Genomic DNA, 15,313 nt, shown 5'->3' with positions numbered 1-15,313 from the left:
ACACTGCTAATTTATATTGGTCTCTGTAATGGTACAAAATTGAATATTTACATAAATAACTAAAATGTTTTCACAGAAATAAATCTATAACTTAATTATAAATAAATTATATTTTGTTTACAAAATAAATTTACTTAAATAAAGATTTGCTTACAAAAAAATAAAGGTTACATCTTTTAGGATAAAAAAAGAAGATTGCACTTTAATCACTTTGCATTGAAGCTGCTGCAGGATTTCCAGCTGATAGCGTTTTCAGTGAAAAACATGTTAACGACATTAAAAATGTCCTCTCCGGTTGTTCGCCCCTCCATTTCTTTGCAGAATAGGACGTGTTCACAGATGTCGTCTGTGTCAATGTATCTTACAAATACAACAAGTTGCGCATTGAACTGAACTCAGAAAGTTTCCTCCTGAAGAACTCCGGTGGCTTACCAACGTGACATCCATGTTTTGTTGTGAAATGCCGCTGGAGGTGCGCTGGCTTCATGCTAGCGTTGGTTAATCTCTCCCCGCAAAAAAAACACAGTGCCTGGTGGGGGGGGGGGGGGGGGTCAGAGATCTTGGACGTAAATCCCATTAAAGCATACTTCTCCATGTACGTTCTGTACTTCGTTGGCTCTGGTTTTGCCTTCTTTTTAACTTCATCTGCACTTTCAGCAGCGTTGCTGCTACGCTTTAGCCACGTCTCCATAGTTACAGCGTAACCATGTTAACGACAGGTCGTTGACAAGTGCGCTGGGTCCGTGGGTCAAACTAACTTGGTGGGGGGTCCGTTTTATTTTAAAGGATATTGAAACTAAATACTGAATATAAAATGCAGTGCATGAACACCCATTTATATTCTATCGAACTTTTTACAGAATAATTTCTCCCAAGACTTATTATGAGGAGCCTACTGATTTTTAAAATATATTTTGAAAAGCTTCACGTACCCCCTGCAGTACCTCCACGTACCCCCATTTGAGAATCATGAGGACATGAGGAGGGAAGGGGCAAATGGGATTCAGACCTAACTACCAGGAAGCTCATGTTTCATTTTGAAGAACCACACAATGATACTGATCAATTATATGTAAGGAGTATATAGTTTTTTTTTGTACTGCATTCAATTTATTGTTTTTCTATTTCCTTATTCCAGTTGTTGTGTGATGTTTCATGCAGAACACTGTATGTAGTTGTTGGAGTTCTTGTAGACTGCAAACATAAACTAATGCAATGTTAACCAAAAATGCTTTGTGTGCAGTGTATTCCTTGACGTTATTGAGGAATTAAAAAAAAATAATTTCCTACCTCTGCATTTCCCAAAACACGCTTCTGCTTCTACCATCTTGGGGAAGACAGCACAAGCAAAATTTATGGTGCCAGTATTCCCTCAGCAACATATAACTTTAGCAAACACATGGTCAGTATTTTCTTGCCTCACATCACATTACATAGGGAAAAAAGCAACATTTGATAAAGGTTTTGAGCAACGTTTGATATCACTTGCTCTTCACAACAATAGAGGCGAGGACAACGTTTAGACAAATGTTTGGTTAAGATGCAGATTTCTACAAAAGGAACAGGTTTGATCTCTGTCAAGAATTATTTTTTTCTTCCACAGAATCATGGCTTTGCTTTGAGATCTCCAGTGTCACTGATTGTTGCCGATCTCTACATGGTTAAAGTGGAAGCGAGCCCTGAATTCCTTTAAGGGAACGCCACTGGGGCACTGGATCAAATATGTGACAGATAGGCTACTTTGGTCTAAATCCAGGTGATTGAAATAGAGGGTATCACAAGACACATCAACATCAAGTTCACCAGATAGATCACTAAAAACCAAAAGCTATCTTTTTTGGACAGTTCAGTGCACATGGAAAGAAACAGTAGCCTCAACATTCAGGTTTACAAGAAACAAATGCACACAGATGGTAAATGGAGAGAGTTTGTGCAATGCTATTTTAGTCATATTGACCACCACAACTGCTTCATACTACAGAAAAATTCACTCAGTCTCTTTCTCAAATGTATACATATTCAAACCAATATGAAGATGTTATGCAATTTGGGGTATGAGAGGATTACTCTTTCCAATGAATCACAGTCACTCCAAAACTGTACATTCCATTTGATTCTCATCACTCACTGGAGCACATATGTTATGTTTTGAAAGAAAAAAGAAGATGGTCAGATCAAATAATTGATCCAAAACTGTATATATTTTATCTGGGCTTTAATTAAAGCAGTGAGGAAACCCAGAAACAACACTAAGCAGAATATGAAAAAGACTAACCATAGAAACATTGCCATGGCCTATGCAGCTGGAACATCTGAGAAACTCAAAGGAATTTTCTTCATATTTTCTTCACCTTGGTCTCATGTGAGTTTATAGTTTAATCTTCCTAGTGCTCTGGAGTATTGCAGTTACATTTAGTTATTTTTTAGTTAGTTATCTGTTTATTTCGAAAAAGCATAAAGAAAGACAATGTGTTATAAAAAAAAAAGTACAGTCTTCAGACTGTACTGTTACTGTAAATCAGAATCAAGTTTATTCCCAAGTAGGTTTGCACTTTCAAGGAATTTGACTTGGTGTTGTTGGTGCAGACAAAAAACAAAATAAGATAGAATATATATATATATATATATATATATATATATATATATATATATATATATATATATATATATATATATATATATATATATATATATATATATATATATATATATATATATATATATATACACACACAGAAGCTATATACACACAGTATACTGTACGTTAATGTAACGCAGGAATCCTGAATGGGGAGAGAAACATTGTCCAGTGTCACGGGCGGCTCTTGGCCTTGTTGATAAGGCCTGTAGCAGATGGGAAAAAAAACTGTTTTTGTGACGGGAGGTTCTGGTCCAGATGGACCGCAGAGGGAAGTGTCTGAAATAATCTGTGACTGGGGTGCGAGGGATCAGCCACAATCTTCTCTGCGCTCCTCAGAGTCCTGGAGGCGTGCAGCTCCTGGAGAGATGGGAGGTTGCAGCCCATCACCTTCTGTGCAGACCGGATGACACGCTGCAGTCTGCTCTTGTCCTTAGTGGTGGCACCAGCGTACCAGATGGTGATGGAGGAAGTGAGGATGTACTAAATGATGGAGGAGTAGAACTGCACCATCATTGTCCTGGGCAGGTTGAATTTCTTCAGCTGCCACAGGAAGTACATCCTCTGCTGGGCTTTTTTGGTGAGGGAGTCTATGTTCAGCTCCCACTTTAGGTCCTGGGAGATGATAGTTCCCAGGAAGCGGAAAGACTCCACAGTGTCAATGGTGGAGTCACAGAGGGTGATTGGGGTAGCTGGGGCTGCGCTCTTTCTGAAGTCCACAACCAACTCCACTGTTTTTAGAGCGTTGAGCTCCAGGTTGTTCTCCCTGCACCAGGTCACCAGATGGTCAGCCTCCCACCTATAGTTGGACTCGTCACCATCAGAGATCAGTCCGATGAGACTGGTGTCGTCCGCGAACTTCAGGAGCTTGACAGACTGATGACTTGAGGTGCAGCTGTTGGTGTACAGGGAGAAGAGCAGAGGAGAAAGAACACAGCCCTGGGGGGAACCAGTGCTGAATATGTATATATTATTATCTTACATAAAAGTACATAAAAGTACATGGGAGTGTACTTTAACAATAAGTTGGACTGGACTAGAAACACCGAGGCGGTCTACAAAAAGGGCCAAAGCCGACTATTCTTCCTGAGGAGGCTGAAGTCCTTTAACATCTGTGGGACCATGCTGAGGATGTTTTATGAGTCTGTTGTTGCTAGCACGCTCTTCTTTGCTGTCACATGCTGGGGCAGTGGGCTGAGGGTCGCTGAAAACAACAGACTGAACAAACTGATCAGGAGGGCCGGTAATGTTGTGGGGGAGCAGCTGGACACCCTGACCACCGTGGCAGAAAGGAGGATGCTGTCCAGGTTTCAGTCCATCTTAGACAATGACTCACATCCTCTCCACGACACACTGGTCCAGCAGACGAGCTCCTTCAGCAGAAGACTCTTCCTACCCAGATGCACCACAGAGCGCCACAGGAAATTATTCCTACCTGTGGTCATCAACCTATATAACGCCTCCCTCAGGTGATTCAGCCCCCCCCCTGTAATTGACATTTATGCACTACTTTTGCACGCCACGTATCACCTTACTTGGATTTATTCACTTTAATTGGACTTTTCACTCTATTTGGATTTAGGTTTTTATATATACATAGATATACGTACGGATATATATATAGAAGAGCTATATGTGTATATATATTTTATCTCTTTTTATTCTTATTTTTTATCTTTATTTTATTGTATAGTTGGATGTGTGTATATATCATGTAAAACTGTAACTAGAGCGTGTAACAAAAGTAATTTCCCTCTGGGATTATTAAAGGCACACTATGCAACATTTTTCAGTTAATTAATGTGTTCCATAACGTTTTGGATGATTAAATTAGTCATTTCAGGTTGAACAAAGGTATTCTCGGCCGCCCTGGTGGTCTGTGGGGGAAATACTGCACTTGCAATTGCAGGAGCACCGACCCGCACCCACAGGCTCAGAAGTCTCGTGAGAGTCAGTCTTGCTTTACGGCCGAGAACTGCTACACCCCCCAGTTAAAAGCATTCTCGTTGCTAGCACAGTGGCGATCTTTGTGCAGTTATGCTACGTTCACGCAGCAAAAGCAGCAAAATCGTGTCTGCTGCTTCATTTTTGCTGCTTGAACCAGTTAGTTCTGACACGCGGCTGAAGCAGCTTTGCTGCTCTGGCTGTGCGGTGCAAAAGTGTGTCTGACGCGCGTTGGGCGGAGCTTCACTATCCTTTCTCTGCCTTGCAGCTATATTTGCTGTGATCATTTGGAATAAAGTAGTTTTAATATGTGTTTAAATGAGAAAATACACCTGAAAACGTAATCAGTGCCGTCAGTTCATTCAGATTATTATCCTGCGTTCAATATTTTTTCTGTCGGAGCCGCTCAGACCCCCACATACCAGCGGTGCGCCGACAGAAGGAACCCCTTCATCAGCAGCCTCTGGCCAGGTCACGTCCTCGCGGTTCACCGCGGCAGCTGGTAGGTGTTTTTGATCTAAATAATCCAAACTGCATATTCTGCCGGCAGATTTCTGCATTTTAAGTTAATTTAGGCGTCAATAAACTGTTTAAGAGGAGTGATCATCAGCGCTGTCTCTCTCCCTGCGTCAGATGCTTAAACGCACCCGACGCGCTACTTCAGCTGCTCAGACGTGCTGCGCCTGCTGCTCAAAACGCGCCGCGGGACCTTTTGCTGCGCCTTGACGTTACGTTGCATGTAAACTCGCTGCTTCTGTCGCGCCAGCTGCAGTGTGAACGCAGCATTAGTCATTCGTTGCGTTCGCCTGTCTGCTAAGCTCAAAACAACCGCGCCTGGCTTGACGGAGAAACCAGGAGAACAGCTGTGCATATTTACGACAGTGCACTTTTACTTTCGCCCTCTGGGGGGAGCCTTGCTGGAAAATCAACACCGGTTGCATAGTGTACCTTTAAAGTATTTCTGATTCTGATTCTGATAATCAGAAAGGAGTGGGTGGAATTTTACACTTATTTTGTCCCACCTCTTTTCTTGTTTAACATCAGACATGATATACTTTTACATTTGTTTCCTTGAGTATTTGTAAATACCAACATGTTCAACAATGTACCTTGGTTTCATAGCTCTCATAATTCAAGAAAATAATTTCCTTATATTTCTTTATATTTATATTTTATATATATTTATAATTTTAACACTTACTGAAGCACCTTTTCTTTGTCTTAAAGTTCTTTTTATATCGTAACTTAGGTATTCCTTCCCTTTAAATTATACGTTTTTGAATATTCTTAGATAATAATTTTATTTTATCTTTAAAAAACTATTTGTGATGTTTTAAAAGCTATGAGAGCTGTACATTTTAATAATTTAGACTTTAGGATCAGTGACTTAGTATGATCTTAACAACCAACTTTGTGGAGATATCTTATTGCTCTTTTCAGTTGTGTACCCAATGACTGCAAACATGTTTTATAGGTGTTTTCCCAAACCTTAAAACAATATTTGAGATATTATAAAACAAGAGAACAATATAATATATGTTAGGATCTTAAGGGTTTTACTATTTTTCTGGTGTGAGTGAGCTTTCCTGTTACAAAGAGGATCTTTGCTGGTGGCCGGGCCAACCTGTGTTGCTGCACACCTGAGAGCGTTTCTCAATCAAGGTGACTAGCATGTATATAATGAGGTGAAGGATCATCTCTCTTTGCTGAATGATTACCTCTGATGGTATTTCTGCCAAAGACATAAACCAGGAATACCTTTCTGTTGAAATGTATCTTTTTGTGAATCTTTTAAATGTGTGTTATTGCACCAGACCAGTGAACCCTAGTTTTCCTCCAATCTTGATAGAATTTTGTTTTATCCTTTTGAAAAAACATGTCTGTTTATTATTTCATTGTGATTGTTAGTGGTTGGAGTTTTTGTATGCCTTGAGTCTAGAATTAAATAAAATCAATCCATCAATTCAGGTTATTAATGAATATAACTGAACCAACTATGAGCCACTTCATCAGTCCAATACACAGAACTCCAAAGAAAAGTTGATTTTATTTATTTTTCATTATGTATATAATACGTTTCATAACACAAACCCAATGCCAGCCATCTCCTTAAGTTGCGGGCAAGCAGCTCAGTCTAGTTTCACAACAGACTTGTAAAGCCACCCATCAGCACAGCCGGACACTTGTCTGCATTCCAGACGAGGCTCTGTTGTTCTCGAACGCACCTATTGACAGCAGCCTGTGGTTAAGGTAGTGTATTCTAGATATAAATTTACATCTACAGAAGGGCACCTTCCAATCAGCTTTAAAGCTAGGAAAGTCTCCCTCACTAACTTTGACATTAGAAAGCCCTTGGGATAAAGGATTAAACATTTTCAACTACAAAAAATTAATTCCAGCTGTCTTTATTTGTCTTTAACTGTGTTTCAAGTTGACATATTCTAGACTGAGAGTCTTTACCAACAAGTATTCCAACCACAGATGCTTCTGTCAATCTTCAAGGATTTTATTTTTGGAGCTATATATATAATTAGCTTTAATTATTGACAAGGGAATGCTGCTGCTCATGGTGAAAACATTTTTCCAATACCAGTCATGATTTTCGTACTGCACTTAATTTGTTTAGAGGGGTTTTCATTCAGAAATTTGCTAGCTGATGGGGATAATGACTCACACCTGGTAGTCTATATGTAAACTTGTGTATATTTGTTACTTTGTGGGGACCAATTTCCTAGGAAAACACTACTTGTGGGGACTTATGGGAACTTAAAGGTACTTGTGGGGACCAATCAACTGGTCCCCATAATAAAAAGTTCTATTCTTGGGTTTGGTGATAGGTTTAGGTCTAATTAGTTAATTCAGTACAGGTTAGGGTTAGATATATATTGGTGACGGTTAAGGTTTTTTTTTTTTTCTCATCGTTCTGCTTCACACTGGTTGAAAATCACTGACCTAGGGTACAAAATCAGTCATGATGGCGTCTATTTAGTTAATTACAATGTCCAAGCCATTTTTGCTGTTTCTTGACCATAAAATTAGTCATTTCTAAAATCATTCTTGGGCATGGTTTATTACTGTCACAAGTTTTTGCCTGACATTACTATGATAGACCCTAAACAAGCTTTTAAGAGTTGGGGTTCTGGGGAACTGAGGGACCTGTAAAACACAGGCTTTTGAGAAGTCAGAGTAGCATATCACCATATGGTCGAAGCTCTTTAGGCACACAAACTTCCAGTTGGCACAGTGAGACATATTGGTTTCAAGGTAGGCTCACTGTCTTCATCAGAAGCTTAAGAAAGAGGCACTAGCCATCATCTCTGGCCTGAAGAAACTCCACGAAGCACTGGAAAATTGTGACCAATCCCAAACCATTACTGGGCCTCACAGTTGAAATAAAAGGAAAACCACACACAGCGATGGCCAGAATTCAGGAGTGGGTGATGATTAAACTTACATGAGCCAGCCCCCGCCATACATCCATATTGTTTTCGACCAAAATAACCATGATTGTAATTATTTCCAATATCCAGCAGTGGAGCTGTTATCTTTTTTTCAAATTGTATTGTTATTGTTTGTAATTATTAAAATGTAGTAACATTATGAAGGAACCATAGGTAGGCTAATATAAATCAAGATTGATTTAGAGTAAGGATCTACATTAAGCAGTTTTCATTTGAGCCATGAGTCTGAAGAGTGACCAACCAAATTCACATTGCAGGCAAAAGTGGCAATAATCCAATTTATTCACCGTATGTGACCCATATTTGATCTTTTTATGAATCGGCAGAAAACTGCAAATCAGATTAATTCAGATCAGACTAAAGTCAATTTCACATGTAGTTTTAAATTAGATGTGTCTGATTCTTTTCTTCAGAAGTCGGAAGTCAGAATAATCGTTCCAGATTTTATTTGACTTTTAGGAAATGCCAGATTTTATATGACAGGTTTAGAGGGCAGAAAGCTATAAAATCAAAACCAAAAAATTGACAACACATCCAAAGAAGTTGTTATGACTGCTGCTATGATTCTAATAACTTTAAACTCATCCTGCAGTTCAGGTTCAACTCTTTCTTAATATACACTATACAGAATAAAACTACTTACATGTGCCTCAAAATAACTGATATTACAACAGACAGTGTTGACTGTGCTTAACAGAGTTTTAATAGCTTCGATTTGTACAACTTAATAGCCAATAGATGTGCACATCCTTGTATCAAATGCTACCTGAATTGTTATGTCACTTCTTCTGCACATTTGCATCACTTAGTGTCATGATCGGTTTAAGGAATCTGACCCACATGCAGAGAAACCACTCAGAGAACACGAAGAAAAGTTTAACAGGCTTATTTGTAGAAATGTGAACGGAGGTTGGATCTGGAACTCAGAGAACTGGTGAACCGGAACTGGAAAGTCTGAAGTGGAGATAAAAGAGATCAGTTCAGGGACCGTGGGAAATGAGACTGCGGCTTGAATTATGCTGGAATGGGAATCACGTTTGAGGGGGCTCTTGTCAGTCCTTGAATTCAGTCTTTGTGGGTTTATCAAGAGAAGAGGGAACTTGTTGGACAGGTAGACATATGTTGGACCCGGAGGAGTAATAGAGCAGAATGTCACTTGGATTTCCGATGGAAACTTGAACGGATCATGTGGAGGTTTTCCCCTGCTAAGTGTGTACTCAGTAAATCCTTTCAGGGGGAGAAGGTCCAGGTATCCAGTTGCGCAGGAAGACTTCCTGCCGAAGAGCAAAAACAAAAACAATATTAGACTTAGAGAAACAAGGCTCAGGTTAGTCTAATCTCAGCTTGGCTAGAGTACCCAAAACTGGCAAACACTCTGGCGTCGAGGTAGTGACAGCCCACAGCTCAAATACTCCTCCAGTAATGAACCAACGAGCCCTAGGTGTGCAGGGAGGCCCACCAAGGACAGGGCACCATCTGGTAGTGGAGAGAGACGAAGCACATAAACTGGATGCCTAACACTTCGGGATGTAGATTTCTCACACTGTATGTTGAATTAACAGCGTTTTGTAAAGAACCACAAGAGGAAATTTTATATCTAGAAAATTGAATATGTTCATCATAGCCATTTAATATTGCACCTGTTCTTTGGTTCTGTAAATTACACCCACCTGTTTCATATTATCAGTTGTCTTTTTTTTGTCCATTTCATTTCCAAGTTTGATGTTTTGCTACTGCTCTGCACAGAATGAATTGACATAAAGAAGAAATTGGCAACAGGTGTTAAAGTTGTTACCTTTTTTGAGGGATAGGGGACCCAACTGGGCTGTGACCTTATGTTCAAAAATCATTATTCCACCTCTAGAAACTGCTTTGTGGCACACTTCTCCTTCACCACTATAGAGCAGATCTTTGTTCTAACAAAAAGGATGCCAAAATAAACTGTCTTTTTGCCTTGCACTTTCTCCATGGGCCAGCACACCTCTGCATGCTTCCAGCAAGCCCCATGGCTAACACAGAGGACTTCAGTATAGGACCCAGTTGCTTTGGTCAGTTCCATGGCCGTATCTGACTTTGTATTCAGGGCTCATAGCCTACTCCACTGTACCTCCTAGATCCCTGCACATGTGGTGTGACAACACCAACATTTAACTCCATAAAATCTAGAAGCGCCAGAACCTGCCCCTAGTTATTTGATGGCTTCTTAGCTTGTTCTTCACCTTAGGTTAGTGCAACTGACTTATGCACTGGTTCCTGATGGGTGTCCAAGATGTCTCAGATGTTGTTGTTCAAAAAGACCTGCATTGCAATCCAGTCTTCAAATGTGTCCAAGGGGCTATGTATACTGTTCCTGAGTTTTTCCTATTCCTACGAGTTTCAGTTTTATTTGGATCCAATTTTCAAAAAGACTTTGGTGGATCCAACCTTCCATGGCTCCTTCATGCTTTCCAGCCTGCCTGTTTAATGATCTCCAGCCTTCTGCTCTCTATCCGGATTTTAGGTTTCTCTTTAGGTTCACCATGAATCTTCGCTACTGGCTTCTGGAACGTTGTTGTCGACCTCTTGAACTCTGTGCTTCTTCAGGTTGACCTACAGGTCATCTGCCCGAATGCTGCCTCCTTGGGCTGACCATCTGGTTAGCCTGCCTAAACTTTGTGCCACCTTGGGATGGTCTTTAGTTGAAAAGCCAAAACTCTTGTTTTTTGTTATGTTTTCCCTTTATGAGAGGCCAGTTTGGGTTATTTTCTGTTTGTTTGTTTTTTTCTGTTTGGTATCTGCCCTCGAATGAGGGGAAATGTCATAATCACACCTGTTCTGGTTTTCTGTTAATTGCACCCACCTCCGTTTAAATACATGTCCTTTCATCTCAGTTGTATTTAAGTTTCTTTTTTTATTACTCAGTTGTCAAATCATCCATCATTGTATTGTGTTTTCTGAGTTCCAGCCACATTTGTAAGCTCAGCCTTAATTTCATTAAAATACACTGCTCAAAAAATAAAGGGAACAAGTAAACAACACAGTATAACTTCAATTAAATTTAACTTCTGTGAAATCAAACAGTCCACTCAGGAAACAACACTGAAAATAAATTTCATAGGCTGTTGTGCAAAAGGAATCGACAACAAGTATAAATTATTGGCAATTACCAAGACACACTCTATAGAAGAAGTCCCACTGAGCAAAAATTGGTTGAAAAGTTATTGAAAAGACAACATGATTTACATCCAAATCATGTCTGCATTTGGTTGAAAAGTGAAAGGGGAAAAGCTGTAATTTTCAGATCGTTGAAAAAAGATTGAAAACTGGGTTTGAAACGTCTTTTTAACATCCAATATTGGAGTAAAGTGGAACAAAATCAGACTGACCAAACACAGTCCAATGTTTTAGCAAATATTTCTGGACTAAATCAAGACTATGATGGACCGACCAGATTTAGCCTAAAAACCAGCATCTAGATGACATGTTTGGGGGTGGTGATTCTGCAGGTGGGGACGACACACCACTTCTCAGTACCTCTGCTTTCTGGCTGATGTTTTGGTCACTTTTGAATGTTGGTTGTCTTTCACAGTCATGGTAGCATGAGACAGACTCTACAACTGACACAAATCGCTCAGGTAGTGTTGCTCATCCAGGATGGTACATCAATATGAGCTGTAGCAAGAACGTTTGCTGTGTCTGTCAGCGTAGTGTCCAGAGGCTGGAGATGTAACCAGGAGACAGTCCAGTATACCAGGAGACATGGAGGAGACTATAGGAGGGCAACAACCAGCAGGACCACTACCTCCACTTTCTTGCAAGGGGGAACAGAAGGATCACTGCCAGGGCCCTGCAAAATTACTTCAAGCAGGCCACAAATGTCTATGGGTCTGCACAAACGGTTAGAATAATCTCACTGAGGATGGTATGAGGGCCCGAGTGGACAAATGAAGTTGTGCTCACAGCTGAACACTGTTCAGGAAGCACATCATTTGCCAGAATTTGCGCCTGGCGCCCTGTGCTCTTCATAAATGAAAGCAGGTTCACTGTGGATAGCAATCTGCCACCTGCAACATCCTTCAACATGATGTTGGGCAGTGGGTCAGTAATGGTGATGGATGGCATTTCTTCAGATGGCCGCACAGCCCTCCATGTGCTCATCAGAGGCAGCATGACAGCCATTAGGTACCAAGATGAGATCCTCAGACCCCTTGTGAGACCATATACTGGTTTGGTTGGAGCTGGGTTCCTCCTAATGCAGGACAATGCTAGACATCATGTGGCTTGAATGAAGGCATTGAAGCTATGGACTCACTTGCAGTTTCCCCAGACCTGAATCCAATTGAGTACATCTGGGACATCATGTCGCAATCCATCAACCAACGTCGGTTGCACCATGGACTGTCCAGGAGTTTGCAGATGCTTTAGTCCAGGTCTGGGAGGAGATCCCTCTGGAGACCATCAGCCACCTCATATGGAGTATAGAAGCACCTCTAGGCATTGTCGGGAGGTCATACAGACACGTGGAGGCCACATACAAGACTGAGCCTAATTTTGACCTGTTTAAAAGACATTACATCAAAGTGGGATCAGCCTGTAGTGTGTTTTTCCACTTTCATTTTGTGTCTAATTCTAAATCCATATTACATTGGTTAACACCGGCGACCTGGTGGATGTTAAGTGAGGTAATAACTCAGAATGCATAAAATTCCACCGATAAAATTTTTTCCACTATAGACATGTTAGACGTCATTAAAAAGCCTAGATTCTCCACAATTCAACCACCAAGATCATTTTTTGGACACAGTTAGCCCATAACGTCCGGTTGTTGACATCAGCTTATTCTCAGCATCTTGCTAATATTTACTTCTAATACTTATTTCCTCGGTTAGTAGCTTGTGATGTTATTCTTTGTTGTTATTGGTCAAGACCACAGGGGTGTTGGGCTTTGTAGCCAATTAAATAGGCTTTCGAACGACCCCACATGTGTGTAGTGTAGTTAAAGGGGTACCGCATTACAGGCTTGTGTTAGAGAGAAACACAGACAGCTGCGGTTGGAGCCATTGCGCGCCAATCCAAGCTGACACCAAAAGTTCAAAAACCCACAGCTCTGGAACTGTTGTAGCTGGAGGTCTGAAATTGTCTGCATATGTGGTTGACATGATGTAGAACAAATTTATAAAATGAGACCTGCCTTTTCTCAAGAATGTCTTTATTACAGCTGTTCAAAAAAGACCTATCATTTCCAGAGGTGTTAAGTAACAAAGTACAAATACTTCGTTACTGTACTTAAGTACACTTTTTTAGGTATTGATACTTTACCCCATTACTTATTTTTCTTCCTACTTCTGACTTCTACTCATTACAATTTCACAAAAGTATCTGTACTTTCTATTCCTTATATTTTTAAAACAAATATTACTCATTACTCTTGGCTTCGGTTTAATGTTTATAAATATTTATTTCATGTCATGTGCGCCATCCACATCTAGTGAAAACTAGTGTAATTGGATGAGTCATATAAGGCGAACACTCATTGGTTAGCTAAAGGAAATCATCAAAAGCTAGCAGGTGTTCTTCAAACTGTAAACGTGAATTGTCTATGCCATGCTACAATGTCAGATTCAGAAAAAGATGTTGAAACGTCTGAAAGGTCAGACACAGGCGAGAGAGTATCGGAAGATGGAGATGTAGACCAACAAGACCTCCCTCACCCATGGCCCTATCTCAAAGAATTATTCGAAATAGCCAAAACACTGAGCTTTCAATATATATAGTAGCATCTGACTGTTTTTTAAAGGTTACTTTACACTTTTATACCTTAAGCAGTTTTTGGACCACATACTTTTCCACTTTTACTTGAGTAAAGAGCTCAAGTGGATGCTTCAACTTTTACCAGAGTGTTTTTAAACTGCAGTATCTATACTTCTACTTAAGTAAAAAATGCGTGTACTTTTGACACCACTGATAATTTCTGAGAATAACAAAAACAACTTTGAGTCATATTATAACTGATGCAGCTTGGTCTGTGTTCTACTCACCCAATTGTAGTTATATATTCAGAAACTAAAGGGTGTTAACGTTTCAAAAACTTTTTTGCAAATGTAATTTGGGCTTACAGTTTCTAAGTTATTTGGTTTTCCATTTGGGTATGCAAAATAGTGGAGAGTTTACCAAAATGAGGTGGGTTTTATTTGATTTCCATTGACGACTTTTGTGTGATTTTTGTTATCAGCACATTCAACTTTCTACAGAAGAAAGTATTTAATGAGAATATTTCATACATCCAGATCTAGGATTTGTTATTTGATTCCCCCCCTTTTTGATTGAACAGTTATATCCATCTATCACACACCTGTGCACATACTGCTGCACTGCAGATAGGATTTGTCTTCACTCCACATCATGATATAGCTATAGTGAAATCTGGTCTTTGTTTTTGTCGCTTTCTGTGTTGTATGAGGTGTGTTTAAGTTTCAGGTTTGATTTTTATATCTGACTTGTATTAGTATGTTTAGTAACTGTTTAACAATATATTTTAGAAGGTGGATGGAGTAATAGACTAGGCAAGCAAAAAAAGATTGAGAACTCTTCTGACAGTGTTGTTTGGAGATACCAATATAGTTATTGTTAAAAAGAACTTCCCTTTTTATCTCTCAGTCCATCACTCAGCAGCTGCTTTTAATCCCCCAAAGAAAAGGCTTTACATTGAATTAGGAAAATAACTTCCCTCTTTTGCAATAGAATAGTGTCTTTGTAACAAGAATTGATCACTGTCACTGCAGCAATAATTTGCTCAAGGAAAAGTTGTCACAGAAAAATTAATGTGTTGGAGGTCACGTTATATTGCACGCCATGCAGTCAGGGCCTGGTTGTTTTTTTCCTCCTCTTCTACTTCCTACACAGATTACTAAAATACAAAACCAAGGCCAGCACACATGCACTTGATCACATGTGGAAATCTTTTCAGTTTTTACTGATGTGCTCCTCTGAAACGCAAACAAAGATTTCATTTTGTGGAAAACAGTCCAGTTCTTCCCAGACTCATACTGTTAGGGTCTCTGGGGTATTGCTGTTTTTCTGGTGTGAGTGAGCTTACTGTTACAGATTGAATCTTTGCTGATAGCTGGGCCGACGCATATTGCTGCACACCTGAGAGCACTTCTCAATTTAGGTGACTAGAGTGTACATAAGGAGGTGAAGGATAATCTCTCTTCGCCGGAGGAGTACCCCGATGACAACCAATTAATCTTGGTTCATTTCCAATCTTATTAGAAAAGGTCTTACCTGTGTT

The sequence above is a fragment of the Cyprinodon tularosa genome, unplaced genomic scaffold (genome assembly GCF_016077235.1).
Source record: "Cyprinodon tularosa strain WSP-4 unplaced genomic scaffold, ASM1607723v1 ctg8, whole genome shotgun sequence".
NCBI lineage: Eukaryota > Metazoa > Chordata > Actinopteri > Cyprinodontiformes > Cyprinodontidae > Cyprinodon > Cyprinodon tularosa.
The sequence above is the reverse complement of the archived record's forward strand: the minus strand, read 5'-3'. Positions refer to the sequence as shown.